The sequence below is a fragment of the Rhineura floridana genome, chromosome 10 (assembly GCF_030035675.1).
Source record: "Rhineura floridana isolate rRhiFlo1 chromosome 10, rRhiFlo1.hap2, whole genome shotgun sequence".
Lineage (NCBI taxonomy): Eukaryota > Metazoa > Chordata > Lepidosauria > Squamata > Rhineuridae > Rhineura > Rhineura floridana.
This window is the reverse complement of record NC_084489.1, coordinates 11490695-11503755: the sequence shown is the minus strand read 5'-3', so window position 1 is coordinate 11503755 and position 13061 is coordinate 11490695. Positions and strand designations below refer to the sequence as shown.

Below are 13061 nucleotides of genomic sequence, written 5' to 3'. Positions count from 1 at the left end.
TAATGCCTGTCACCTACTCTTCTGACTTTCTGGCACCAGGTAAAAATGATTTCATTTGTTCAGGTCACCTATTGAGGGAAAGGTTATGAGGGTGTGTGATTATAACCCAGACTCAAATTATTTTTTTAGTATTATTTCATTACATGGGTTTCTATATCAGTGTAAGAAATGTAAGAACAGCAGAGTTACAACTAGAAGTGAGGTGGAAAGGGCAGACAGACACTTGTTAAAACTAAAATTTCTTCCACTGAAAACCTCTAATAGAAATTCCAGTCAGATAAAACTGGGATTCCAACTTCTAGCGTAGTTGATTTACAGACATTAGCAGATGGCAATGATAGTATCAGTGGCCGTCTCCTAATAAAGGCCATACAAAAAAGGAAGCCCCTTAGTAAGCCACTGTGACATGTGGGCACTTCCCATCTCTTATCTGACCTAGATGTGGATGTTTTACCAGAGTCCAACTCAGAAGTTCTCATGAATGGTCACATTGTAATAATGGCTTGGATCCATATAAGTTTGTTTCATCTTTCATAGCTGACAGGTTACTTGAAGGAGCGATAGTAACCGCATGCATGTCAAAACCTGGGAGCATATTGAAAGCAGCATGGAAAAGCTTGGAGTGGGTGGAATGGGAATAAATGCCTCTTACAAAGAGGGAAAGAAGCCATCTCTCCGGAAGATGAAGATTTTTAGGCTTCCTTCTTTACCAGTCATAATTAATAATAATAATAATAAATTTTATTTTTCAGCCGCCTATCTGTCCGGGTTAGGGACACTCTAGGCGACAAACAACAAGAATAAAAACAATATATATAGATAAACATAATCAAATTTTAAGCTAAAAAACCATTTGTTAATTCAATTGTAACATAAGTTAATCTATCCCAATCTTGTAGGCCTGCCTGAACAGCCAGGTCTTCAAGGCTCGGCGATAGCTGGACAGGGAGGGAGCATGTCTGAGATCGAAAGGAGAGAGTTCCAGAGGGTGGGGGCCACAACAGAGAATGCCCTCTCTCTGGTCCGTACCAGCCTAGCTGTTCTCACCGGTGGGACCGAGAGAAGGTCCGAGAAGGTCCTAGAAGGTCCTAGGCCTAGATTGCCCCAATACCTCCCCTACTCTAATGCAAAAAGGAAAATGGCTTGTCTGGTACACCATTTCATTATGAATGGGAGACAGTGTTAGCCGAATCATTGTCTGAATACAGGTGTAAAATGTATTAAGAAAACCAAATACCTTATCTCCAAGGTTTCCTATATACATTTTCTTCATTTACCAATTGTATGTGTTCAACTCTCTGTTCTAAAACAAAGTAAGTCTCAATGCTAGCAACTTTTCACGAAACCTGAAATTATGCTAGTACAAGACACAGTGGGCATGATCCACCCCATCAGGTAAGGGCTTATCCAATTTATTTCAATGGGAACATAATGACAGGATTTGTTTTGTGGCATACTGCAAGGTTCTATAGTTTTTGCCATACTATTTAACATCTATCTGAAACCATTGAAAGCTATCATCAGGAGATTTGCAGTGAGGTATCATCAATATGCAGATGACACCCAGCTCTATCTCTCTCCTTGTCCAGCTAAATTAGGAGAGGTAGTTCAGGTTCTAAACTGATGTTTGAAGGTGGTAATGGGCCGGATGTGGGCCAATATATTGAAGGTGAATCCTGAAAAGACATGTTATGTGTTCTGAGATCTCAAGTTTGGGAGATGAGGAGACCACCTGTTGTGGATGGTCGCACTCCCCTGGAAGGAACAGGTCCATGTTTCTGGATTCAACAATATGAGTGGAGGCTTGGGTAGCCTTGGTAGCTATGAGTGCCTATTTCCAGCTATGCCTAGTTTGCCAGCTACGACCCTCTTAGGCAGAGATGATATGGCCACTGTAACACCATGTTCTGGCAATCTCTAGATTGGCTTACTGAAATGTGTGCTATATAAGGCTGCCCTTGAAAGATAATTCAGAAGCTTCACCTGGTCCAAAATGTAGCAGCCAGGCTACTGGCTAGGGTTCCATTTAGAGTTCATATACGTAAACAGCTCCCCTTGTTGCCATGTTTCTGGGTGTAATACCCACACTGAATTTGATGTTTACAGCCTGAAACAGCTTAGGCCCCAAATATCTGGAAGACGGCCTCTATCTCTAGACTCTCTTGGGTGTCAAGATCAGCAGTGAAGGCTCTCTTGGTAGTTCCGCCACCTCAGAAGTGCAGGGAATGGCAGCCCAGGAGACAGCTTTCTCTGTGGCGATCCATAAATTGTGGAATTCTCTCCCCAGTAAGATGCAGTTACCACCATCATTATTCAGCTTCCACTGTAAATTGAAGACACACCTCGATATCCTGGCCTTTGATAGTTAAAGATATTTTGTGCGACTCACCTCTTCAATTTTGATTGGACTCTACTGTGACGTTTTTGTTTGGAATTTTTAAAACTTTTAAAAATAATTATATGAACTGTTTAACTTGTTTTAAATTGTATACTACTTGTCTTGTGATATGAGAGAGAGAGAGATGCAGAACACTCTCCCAAAGAAATCAGTGGGACTTAACCTTGGCCAAATTGTGCCCAGTCTGTTTACAGCTATAATCCAAAGGTGGACTTCAGGACTGCACAAATGCTTGGAAGTATGTGTTGGCTGGTGCATCTTCCTTTCCTTCCAAATACAGCTTACAAATTCTGGAAGTTGCTTTTCTCAGGTGGCATGAATAACGTCTGCCAGCAGCCATTTTGGGATGGCAAGAAGCAGACTTTCACCCTACATTTCAGATACTGTGCGATTCTTTATTTGTGGCCTGTACATGCTGAGTGACTTTTATTATAAATAGTGGCATGGCCCCAGGCATTATGTATGCATACTGAAGGCACAAACTCTACTTTTAAAAAGACTGGGTGATTATCCTGTGTGGATGCTCTTACTGGATTTATTATTTTGTAAGACGTAAAACATGCAACTACAACAAATACTTAAGACACATGGCTGATTTTGCAACTTCTTATATATCCAAGAATGGGCCTTTGAACATTGCTGTGATCTTGCCCTGCCAAACCACCCCCCAAAATAGTACTCATAGGCCCACTAGTTATATGGATCTGTATAATAGCAAAACAGATCTCGTGCTTGCTAGGCCCTATTCACAAATGAGAGCAGAAACTTGATGATTTTTGTGAAACGGGGTTAAATTTGAAGTATTAACCCAAGTGAATCTTGGCAAAACCCAAAAAGGTACACTTATAATCAGGTTTCATATGGTTTCCTAGTTTCTAACATTTTGCATCATTCCAAGCAGCAGCTTTTAATGGCTGTTAAAAATAGCACATTCAGCTCCCGCTCCCAAAGGATGAGACCCAAGGGTACCAATCCATCTGAAACTCTTAATCTTTCCTGACGCATGCACCTGTCAAGGGCTGTTTTTCAACTTCTTTGTTCCCTCTCTGCATTCTAATGTGCGGAGGATTCCTTAGCTTTTCAGTTCTATTGCATAAGCCCCAGATGGCAGAGAGTTCTGAAAAAGAACCTGTGTTGAAGAGGAAAGTGACTCTGTAATAATGGCAGAGATTTCTTTTGCTACCTATTAATTCCCTGTAAGTCTGATCCGCTATATTCCTACAAGGAAAAAAATGTTTTAATGAGGACATTTTAAAGAGTACCTATCCAAATTCCAAGGCTGATAAAACAGTAAGATACTAATTAATTCAATGCTAAGAAATCTCTTATCAGTAAATAAACCAGATTTATTTAAATCTGTCAACAATGTGCATTTCGATTACAGTATAAATCTTGTCAAGTTACTATACTAAAATACAAATTACCAAGTGCATTAGAGATGGAGCAAGCATCAGTTGGTCTCCTGTCCTTAGCCAGATAGTTGACCTACAAGACATTTTATGGTTTTTAACACCTATGAATCTTTCCATGCTCACTTCAAAGTATCATAATCTTACTTTCCCTACCAACTCCTGTTTTGAGAGGGAGTGGGATGAGAAGAAGGGGGAGGGAACTTGGAGACCTCCTCCAGATGAGGCAGGATGGGAGAAAAGAATTCCAGAAGCCTCATATCAATGTATAACACCTCCAGCCTACTAGTTCCTATGCCTCCTAACCTTTGGGATGAAATGGATAGTAGGCAGATAACATTTGAGCAGGTAACTAACAGCTCTCCTTCATAGGCCAAAACTATTCAGATAACTGGGAGAGAGTTAAAAGGCTTATTCAACAAAACGGGAAAGCAGCCGGGGGGGGGGGAGAAGGAAGAAAGAAACAAATGCAACGTATTTATTTTATTTAATGGAATTTGTGTACCACTGAATCCTAAAAACTTGCAGGAAGTTTACATAAAAATATAGAGTTAAGATTAGTAACCAGAGGTTACGGAGTCCATTAGAACATTTACTGAACTATAATATTTGGATTCAAGCTGACAGTAGGCTGGTAATTTGGCCCTCTAGAATTGCATCTTAAATTGAATGCACAGGCACTACCGAAAGCAGCACCTGTGTGCAATTCTCCGTCCCCTTCTCTCACATCTTGAACATTTAACCTATGTCCCAACATCACGACATAACGCAATTTTCAGTTTCCTTAGGATGTGTGTGAGAGCAGGGAAATAGCAAGGTGTCAGGACATCAGTGTGTTGCCCTAGATGTGGTGGAGGGGGAGGGCAAATTAAACATGTGGCTGCTACTTTGTTAGATGGCCACATGTGTTGCTGCTGTTGTTGTTGTTTATTTCTACCCCACCTTTTGGCCAAAAGGTCCTCAAGGCGGCTTACAAAAAATAAACACAAATATAAAAATACATCAATAAAAACAATACAATTTACAAAAAGCAGCAGTTACAACATCCAATAAAATACATTAACAAATCACAAAGCAAAAATTCACTCCTCTCTCTTCTTGACCTTCTAAAAAGGGCCCAGGAGAAAAGCAAATGCCCATCTCCAAACTGGCAGAGACACACACAGAGCAAGAAAAGCCCCTCTAGAAGGAACGAAGCTGGCCAAGCAATGGCGGACGAGGGAAACAGCAGTGGAGTCAACACCGTCCTGGGAAACGTGTCTCTCTGGCGAACTTTCCTAGTCTAGGCTCAAGACACACTCTCCTCTGCACTCCCAGCACATCTGATAGGCGAAGAAGCAGGACAAAGGCTTGAGGAGGAGGCTGAAGATGGCCATGCCGGTGCTGAAGCGGGTGGTGTCGAGCAGCTAGGAAGGGCAACACAAGCCGTGGTGACGAGGACACCAGCGGCGAAGGGCCAAGGTGAACTCCCAGCTCCCGTTGCCGGAGACATTGCCCAGGCCGGAGACGCTGCAGTTTTCCTAGCAAGTGAGCATACTGAGGCTTGTTGCTGGCAGAGGGAATGCCTTGGAAGGCACCTGCATTCTGGATGATGAGGAACTTGAGCTCCATACTGGCCGACTGGAGGAGCTGCTCCATGTTGGAACAAGTCGTGGCTTGGAAGTCCACATAACTTGGTCTACCTCGGTCCACATAACTCTATAACTTTCCACTGCTTGCCACTTGGCTGCCACTATGGCTCTTCGCTTCTGCTTCCTCCTCCAGCTGCTACATGTGAGAGATTTCTCGCATATAGAGTCCATTTTCCTGGATAAGGCTCTCAGAGATTCCCAGGAGGCCAGCCGAAGGCCTGGGCCAAAGCCCAGATACTCCATATGGCCAAACTTTGACTGTGGGAGTGAGAGAAGGACCTCTCCTGTTGAAATGCAGCCTCTGGAAGCCTGCAAGGCCTGGGATGGAGCCGGCCCCCCTCGGGTGGCAGTACGCAGTCCAAGCTGGCCTTCCCAGAGGTCCTCTTCAGGCTGAGGATCCTCGTAACCCTGGGAGGGAAGCCCGAAATGGCTCTGCCGCACCAAGGCAGGCAGGGGTGCCCCAGGATCTCTCAGAGGGATGTAAACAGCTGCCTTTACCAAGCCAGAGGGCCGGGCCGTCTTAATGTAAGATGTAATTCCACAGAGTTTGAAATAGGCAGCCTCCAATCTGTCAGGTGCCTGTTGGCTAACTATGGAGCTGCTGCATCCTATTACTGGATGGCAGTAAGTTAGAAGGTCACTGCTGCATCCATTTCACAGCTCCTCTCTGGCTGACTCTTTTTTTGCTTTTTTTAAGTCCAACATTCTCTCTCTGAAAGTCTGAAAACTGAGGACAATCAGATGTCTGCTTAGTTTCCTATAGATTCTCCCACTAGGGAAAAGAGAGATTTCCTATTTATGGACCTAACCACCAGGGGGCTACATTTACAGGGTTACAGTAGGTGCAACACTCTTTATATGCCGTTTGTACCTGTACCTTGGAGCTGGGTGTAACTTGGAGCACAGCTAGAATAAGCTGGAGTTGGAGTGTCCCTAGGGGAGCCCAATACAGAGCTGTTACCACAGAAAAGGCCCAGGAGAGACTAGGAAGTTTATATCCTCTCAATAGACCCTTACTCCTTCCTGGTCATCTGCTGGGTCCCAATGCACAACTGGTCCTTCCCTGGTTTCGCTTTCCTCCTGAGTAGACCTTTGATAGTTAAGTCTTCTGGTTGATAAGACCGGCACTCCTCTACCAGCTATACCAAGTTTGGGCGGCAGGTGCCAGATTGATGCTAGGGGCAGACCATGTCAATTTAGAGGAACACGGGATAGATGCATAATACCTATCCCGTGTTCCAGGTCTGCCCAAAACCAGAAGTTAACTGGGGGAAGCAGGATTCCTACCGGCCTTCGATTGCTGATGTGTAATGCCAGGTCTGTGACACAAAAAACATCTGTCATCCATGATATGATACTGGATGAGTGCGCAGACCTGGTGTGTATCACGGAGACCTGGCTGGACGAGGCCTCAGCTCCCATCCTTAAGGCCATGTGTCCGCCGGGTTTCTATTACGCACAGCAACCGAGGGTAGGTAAGCGGGGAGGGGGAGTGGCAGTCATCTACCGGGAGTCTTTGATTTTCACCAGGCCTCCGCTCCCAAGGACCAAGGTTGTTGATTGCATGTACTGGAGGTTGGGCCCGAAGGGCAGTTTGGGGATCTTGCTCGTGTACCGCCCGCCCCGCTGCACGGCAGATTCCCTGTCCGAGGTGCTTGAGGTGGTCTCGGATGTACGAGCGTTGACCCCAGAGCTTTTAGTACTGGGGGATTTCAACGTGCATGCTGAGACCACCCTCAGTGGACCCCCTCGGGATTTCCTGGAAACCATGGCTTCCTGGGAACTGCACCTTAATAATACTGAGCCCACCCATGTAGCCGGTCATGCTCTCAACCTTGTATTTGTCCTGGGAGCAGTAGGAAGTGTTCTGAAGTTGGAGGCTATTTCTTTTACCCCCGTGTCATGGTCAGATCACTATCTGGTGAATTTTGACATCTCGATGCCACACTCCCTCTGCAGGGGTAAAGGACCTATTAGAATGGTCCACCCCAGGCGCCTGATGGATCCAGAGGGATTCCTGACTGCGCTGGGGGAATTGGAACCTGCTGAAGGTCGCCCGGTCGAAACCCTGGTGATGGAGTGGAATGAGGGAATCACCAGGGCATTAGACCGGGTGGCTCTGAAACGTCCTCTCCCCCTGAATAGGACTCAGACGGCTCCGTGGTATACACCCCAGTTGCGTAGTCTGAGGCAGGAGGTGAGACGACTAGAGCACCGGTGGCGAAAATCCCGTTCTGAAGATGCTCGGACACAGGTTAGAGCAGCAATAGCTGCCTACCAGGTGGCAGTGAGGGCAACAAAGAAGGATTTCTTTGCTGCCTCTATTGCATCCGCAGAGTGCTGTCCTAGGAAGCTGTTCCAAGTGGTCCGAAGCCTGGTCGGTCCAGTTGCTCAGGAACCCTTGGAACATTCTAAGGCTTCCTGTGACAAATTGGCAAAACACTTTGCTGATAAAGTCGAGCACCTGAAGAACTCGATTCCGTACGCTGTGTATGCAGTGGGGGATCCAGAGTTGACCAATTGCAGTCCGGTTCTGTGGGATCGATTCCAGCCTCTCCCTTCTGAGGATGTGGACAAGGTGCTTTCAACAGTAAAGCCTACCACCTGTCTGATTGATCCTTGCCCATCATGGTTTCTTATGAAATGTAGGGAGAAATTGGGCGAAGGGATCAGGGCGGTGGTAAATGCATCCTTGAAGGAGGGTGTTTTGCCACCAGCCCTCAAGGAGGCAATTATAAAACCTATTTTGAAAAAGGTCTCCTTGGATCCCAAAGTCTTGAACAACTTTCGCCCCGTTTCAAATCTGCCATTTTTGGGCAAGATCATTGAGCGAGTGGTGGCTGGCCAGTTGGCAGCACACTTGGATGAAACGGATTATTTGGATCCATACCAATCGGGTTTCAGGACTGGACATAGTACTGAAACAGCCTTGGTCGCTCTGGTGGATGATATGAGGAGGGCATTAGACGGGGGAGAATTCACCTTTCTTGTTCTCCTGGATCTCTCGGCGGCTTTTGATACTGTCGACCACGGTATCTTGTTGGATCGCCTGGAAGGATTGGGAATAGGAGGCACTGTTTTGCAGTGGTTCCGTTCCTTTCACTCCGACAGGCATCAACAGGTAGCATTGGGAGATGAGGTTTCAGACCCTTGGCCCCTCACATGCGGAGTGCCACAGGGTTCTATCCTCTCTCCCATGCTATTTAACATCTATGTAAAGCCGCTGGGAGCTATCATCAGGAGTTTTGGGCTGCGATATCAATATGCAGATGACACGCAGCTCTATCTCTCCTTTAAATCTTCACCAGAGATGGCTGTGGAGACCTTGTCCAAGTGCCTGGAATCCGTGAGTGGATGGATGGGAAGGAACAGACTGAAGCTCAATCCTGATAAGACCGAGGTGCTACTTGTGGGTGACAGGGGGAGGTTGGGTGCTGTTGACCTACAGTTTAATGGGGTGAGTTTACCCCTGAAATATCAGGTCCGCAGCCTCGGGGTGGTTCTTGATTCCAAGCTGTCCATGGAGGCTCAGATTTCGGCAGTGAGCCGGGCAGCTTGGTACCAATTACATCTCATACGGAGGCTGCAACCCTACCTCCCTATTCATCAGCTCCCACTGGTGGTACACGCCCTGGTCACCTCTCGATTAGACTACTGCAATGCGCTCTACGTGGGGTTACCCTTGAAAACGGTCCGGAAACTACAACTGGTGCAGAATGCGGCGGCTCGGTTGCTTACAAACAGCCGCCGCCATGATCACATCACGCCAGTATTATTTCACCTACATTGGCTGCCAGTTGTTTTCCGGGCCCAATTCAAGGTGTTGGTATTAACCTTTAAATCCCTATACGGTCTCGGCCCAGTTTATCTGAAGGAGCACCTCCAGTACCACAAATTAAGCCGCCCAACCAGATCAGCCACACAGGGCCTTCTCTCAGTCCCACCAACGAAAACAGCTAGGTTGGTAGGGACTAGAGAGAGGGCATTTTCAGTGGCGGCCCCCACTCTCTGGAACTCCCTCCCATTCGATCTTCACCATGCCCCTTCCCTGGATATATTTCGCCGGGCATTAAAAACTTGGCTTTTTGGACAGGCCTTCAGGAATTCCGGAGAGGGCTAACTTTTTTGGGATATTTTATTATCTATTGATCGCCCTAATTGATTTCATGCTGCTGTGATTAATGATCGTTCTGATTTTATTGTATTTTATCTGTATTGTATTGTAATTTACTGAATTTTAGTTTGTACGTTGCCTAGAGTGGCTTCAGCCAGATAGGCGACACAAAAATTAAATTTATTATTTATTATTATTGCCAGTTCTTGCTGGGTCCAACACCACCTCAGCTCCTGAAGGGCTGGGAGTATAGGGGGAAAGCTAGGGTCAAGGTGTGTGGGGTTGCCACATGAAGCAGGTGAGGTGTCCTTGGGGGTGGGTAACTCTGGCTGTTCTACTGTGAGACAGCAGGTTCTTCAGTGGCGTGCTGTAAGTCTTTGTGGGATCTAGCTCCTTTTCTTTGGATTAAATTCCCCTGAAGTTGTGGTCAAGCTGGATTCTGACACTTATGCAACTCTGCTTCATCTGAACAGCTGCTTTATTTATCATTTCTCACTTAAAACTGGAATGTCCTTATCTTTACAGCGATATGCTTTCTGGCAATATTTCATGGTGGTATCTTAACACCCACAATAGAATGTAGAGATAGCCCTCATATGTACATTCTGAAGAGTGCTCCCTGTAACAGAGGAAGAAGCCCTAATTTTATATCTATCGATTAACAGAATGTGTTCCAAGATGCTGACATTCCCCTAGCTAATTTTAATGGGCAAACTGCAATATAAAGTCTTCCAACATACATGGAGGTTTTCCCAGGTGAAATTTTGAAAGAGCATGCAAAAAAACAGGGGCTGATATTCTATCGGTAGCAGCCAATGCTCCATATCTAACTCTTGAGCCTTGAGGGTTGGCCACTAACCCCAAATACCTAGCTTACATAATGCTGAAGTTTCAGTTTTTAAAAAAGTCAAAACAGACTACTGTTTCCACAGAAAATCCAAGCAACGTATACCTACAGTTGTCTAAGAAGTACAGACAACTTCAGCAGGTAAGAACAAGGGTGGATTGAATGAAGATTTGCATGATCTAGAACACTGTTCTTCAACCTTGGGTTTGTAGATGTTGTTGAACTATGGCTGCTTTCACACGAGACTAATAGTGCTAGTTTAATGGATTAACAAGGTAGCACTTCTGTCCCGATTTCTAAAATGCCTTTCACACTGCAGTACCTCTTGCGATAAGGAACAGTACTTTTTCAGCCGATATAGCAGCAGTTCGCGCAACTGTCTTTCACACATGCACACTTTTCCCCACTGTGTAGGAGGTCTAAGAACTTGTCCCGTCACCATGCAAGCCCTCTCCCTTGAGGATCTGACTTTTTAAATTGTTTTAGTTGTATCAAGACGGGTGGTGGTGTGGGAAATGCTGCTGCTATCTGCGCCAATGCCGGAATACCGGTACAACGTTCGTCAGGCAAACAAAAAACAAAAAACTGCGTGACTAAATGACGGGAACGCACTGCATGCTGGGATGCCTGTCACTTGAGTAGCAGCAGCTAGCAAAAAACTCCTGAAATCTTGCGGGTTCCCAGCCTTGCTAACGGATTATTTCTGGTATCATTTATTGCGGAAATTAGCACTATACTTGCACTACATTCCACCAGAATTCCGGAGCTACCCGGTATGTTGTGTGAAAGCTCAAATATAATGCGCAAATTACCAGGTAAGAAATCGTCAGAATAATGGAATAAAGTGCAGTGTGAAAGCACCCCAAAGCACTCATCACCCCCAGACAGCATGGCCAATGGTCAGGGATGATGGGAATTGTAGTCCATCAACATTTGGAGACCCAAGATTGAAGAACAGTGATCTAGAATCTTCATGATCCACTATATGTTCTAAATTTACAAAGCAAAGGGTTGCTTATCATCTCTTAACCACTAGTGGGGAACCTCCAGTTCGTAGGCCTATTTAGGCCCAGAAGACCTCAGAGATAAAGCCTGCCAGATATTTTGCGCAAACCACACTCACTTGCTGGGCCTAGTGTCATGTGACATCACACATGGGAACCTTCAAGCTGTGACTATAAAGGAAACAAAATCAGAATCAGGAGCACTAAGTGCACTCCTGATTCTTCCTTTGCAGGCAAAATACAGAGTTTTTTGAACTTGGAGCTTTTTTCTTTTGCCCTTCATGGCAACAGACAGGGCACTAACTTCAAAATGCCCTGAATTTTGGCCAGTGATGCAAACAGCCTTCCGTTGCAGATCCACCTTGAACTTTCAGTTATCTGACATCATATATGTCATGTGATTGAGAGGTAGGCAGCCCTGCCCATGTGTCAAAGTGGCCTGCATAGGGCTGACCACTTCTGGATCCAGCCCTCTGACAAGGTCCAATTCCCCACTTCCCAGCTGACACAGCTAATCGGTACCAAATGATTCCAAATATGCACTCCTGCCTAAGACATACAGTGCCTAATACATATATATTGACTGTAGGTAGAGAGGTTCTGGAATAGAGTGCTAGGAGAAATGTCTAAAAGTATAGTGCAAATGATTGTGAAAACTCCAAATCATATTGATTTTTGTGTCTGAAGTTACATATGAGACCAAAAAAGCTTGTACTATTTGTGTTGGTTGCAGCTACACTTGTTATTAAACATTACTTTGAGCCAAGTCACAAATTATGAACGTTGGGCATTTATATATATGTTGGCCATTCCACACATAGGATTCAGGTTTCGCTAGCCCTTTGGTCACAAGTATCTGATGGGTTAGCTTCTCTGCTACTGGTATCTTCCAAAAAGTAACAAGTAGGCTATCAAGGTGGGATATCAAAGTGGGTTGCAGAAATAAGGGACAGGAGAACAGATGAACATGGGATACAGATATGAAAGAAACTGATGACCATCTCTAACCAACTGCACAAGTTTCATTTTCAGGAAAACACTAATGCATAACTGGGAAGTCAAAGAAATACGCAGCCACAAAACTAGACATTGAATGTAGTTTCAGGGAGCAATGGAAGAAATGCATGGCCAGAGATAACTGAATTCAGTACCGAATTGGAGGAAGTCAGATACTGTGAACTAATACCATGGTGAAACAAAGAGCGGTCACTTGTAGTACAGAAGTAATCTTACAGTGCAATTCTAACCATGTCTGCTCAAAAGTAAGCCCTACTAAATTCAGTGGGGTTTGTTATGTGCCTTCAAGTCAATTTTGACTTATGGCGACCCTATGAATCAGTGACCTCCAAGAGCATCTGTTATAAACTACCCTAGATCTTGTAAATTCAGGTCTGTGGCTTCCTTTATGGAATCAATCCATCTCTTGTTTGGTCTTCCTCGTTTTCTACTCCCTTCTGTTTTTCCCAGCATTATGTTATTTTCTGGTGAATCATGTCTTCTCATTATTTGTCCAAAGTATAACCACCATTTCATTATTTTAGCTTCTAGTGATAGTTCTGGTTTAATTTGTTCTAACACCAATTATTTGTCTTTTTTGCAGTCCATGGTATGTGCAAAGCTCTCCTCCAACACCACATTTCAAAAGAATTGATTTTTCT

General features: G+C 44.9%; 1 protein-coding gene across 4 annotated transcripts in view; it reads right to left on the bottom strand.

The window, feature by feature from the left end:
• The window catches only part of ELMO1 (engulfment and cell motility 1), a 504161-nt gene that overhangs the window by 240361 nt on the left and 250739 nt on the right, over positions 1 to 13061 (bottom strand). The gene's annotated exons all lie outside the window — the stretch shown is intronic.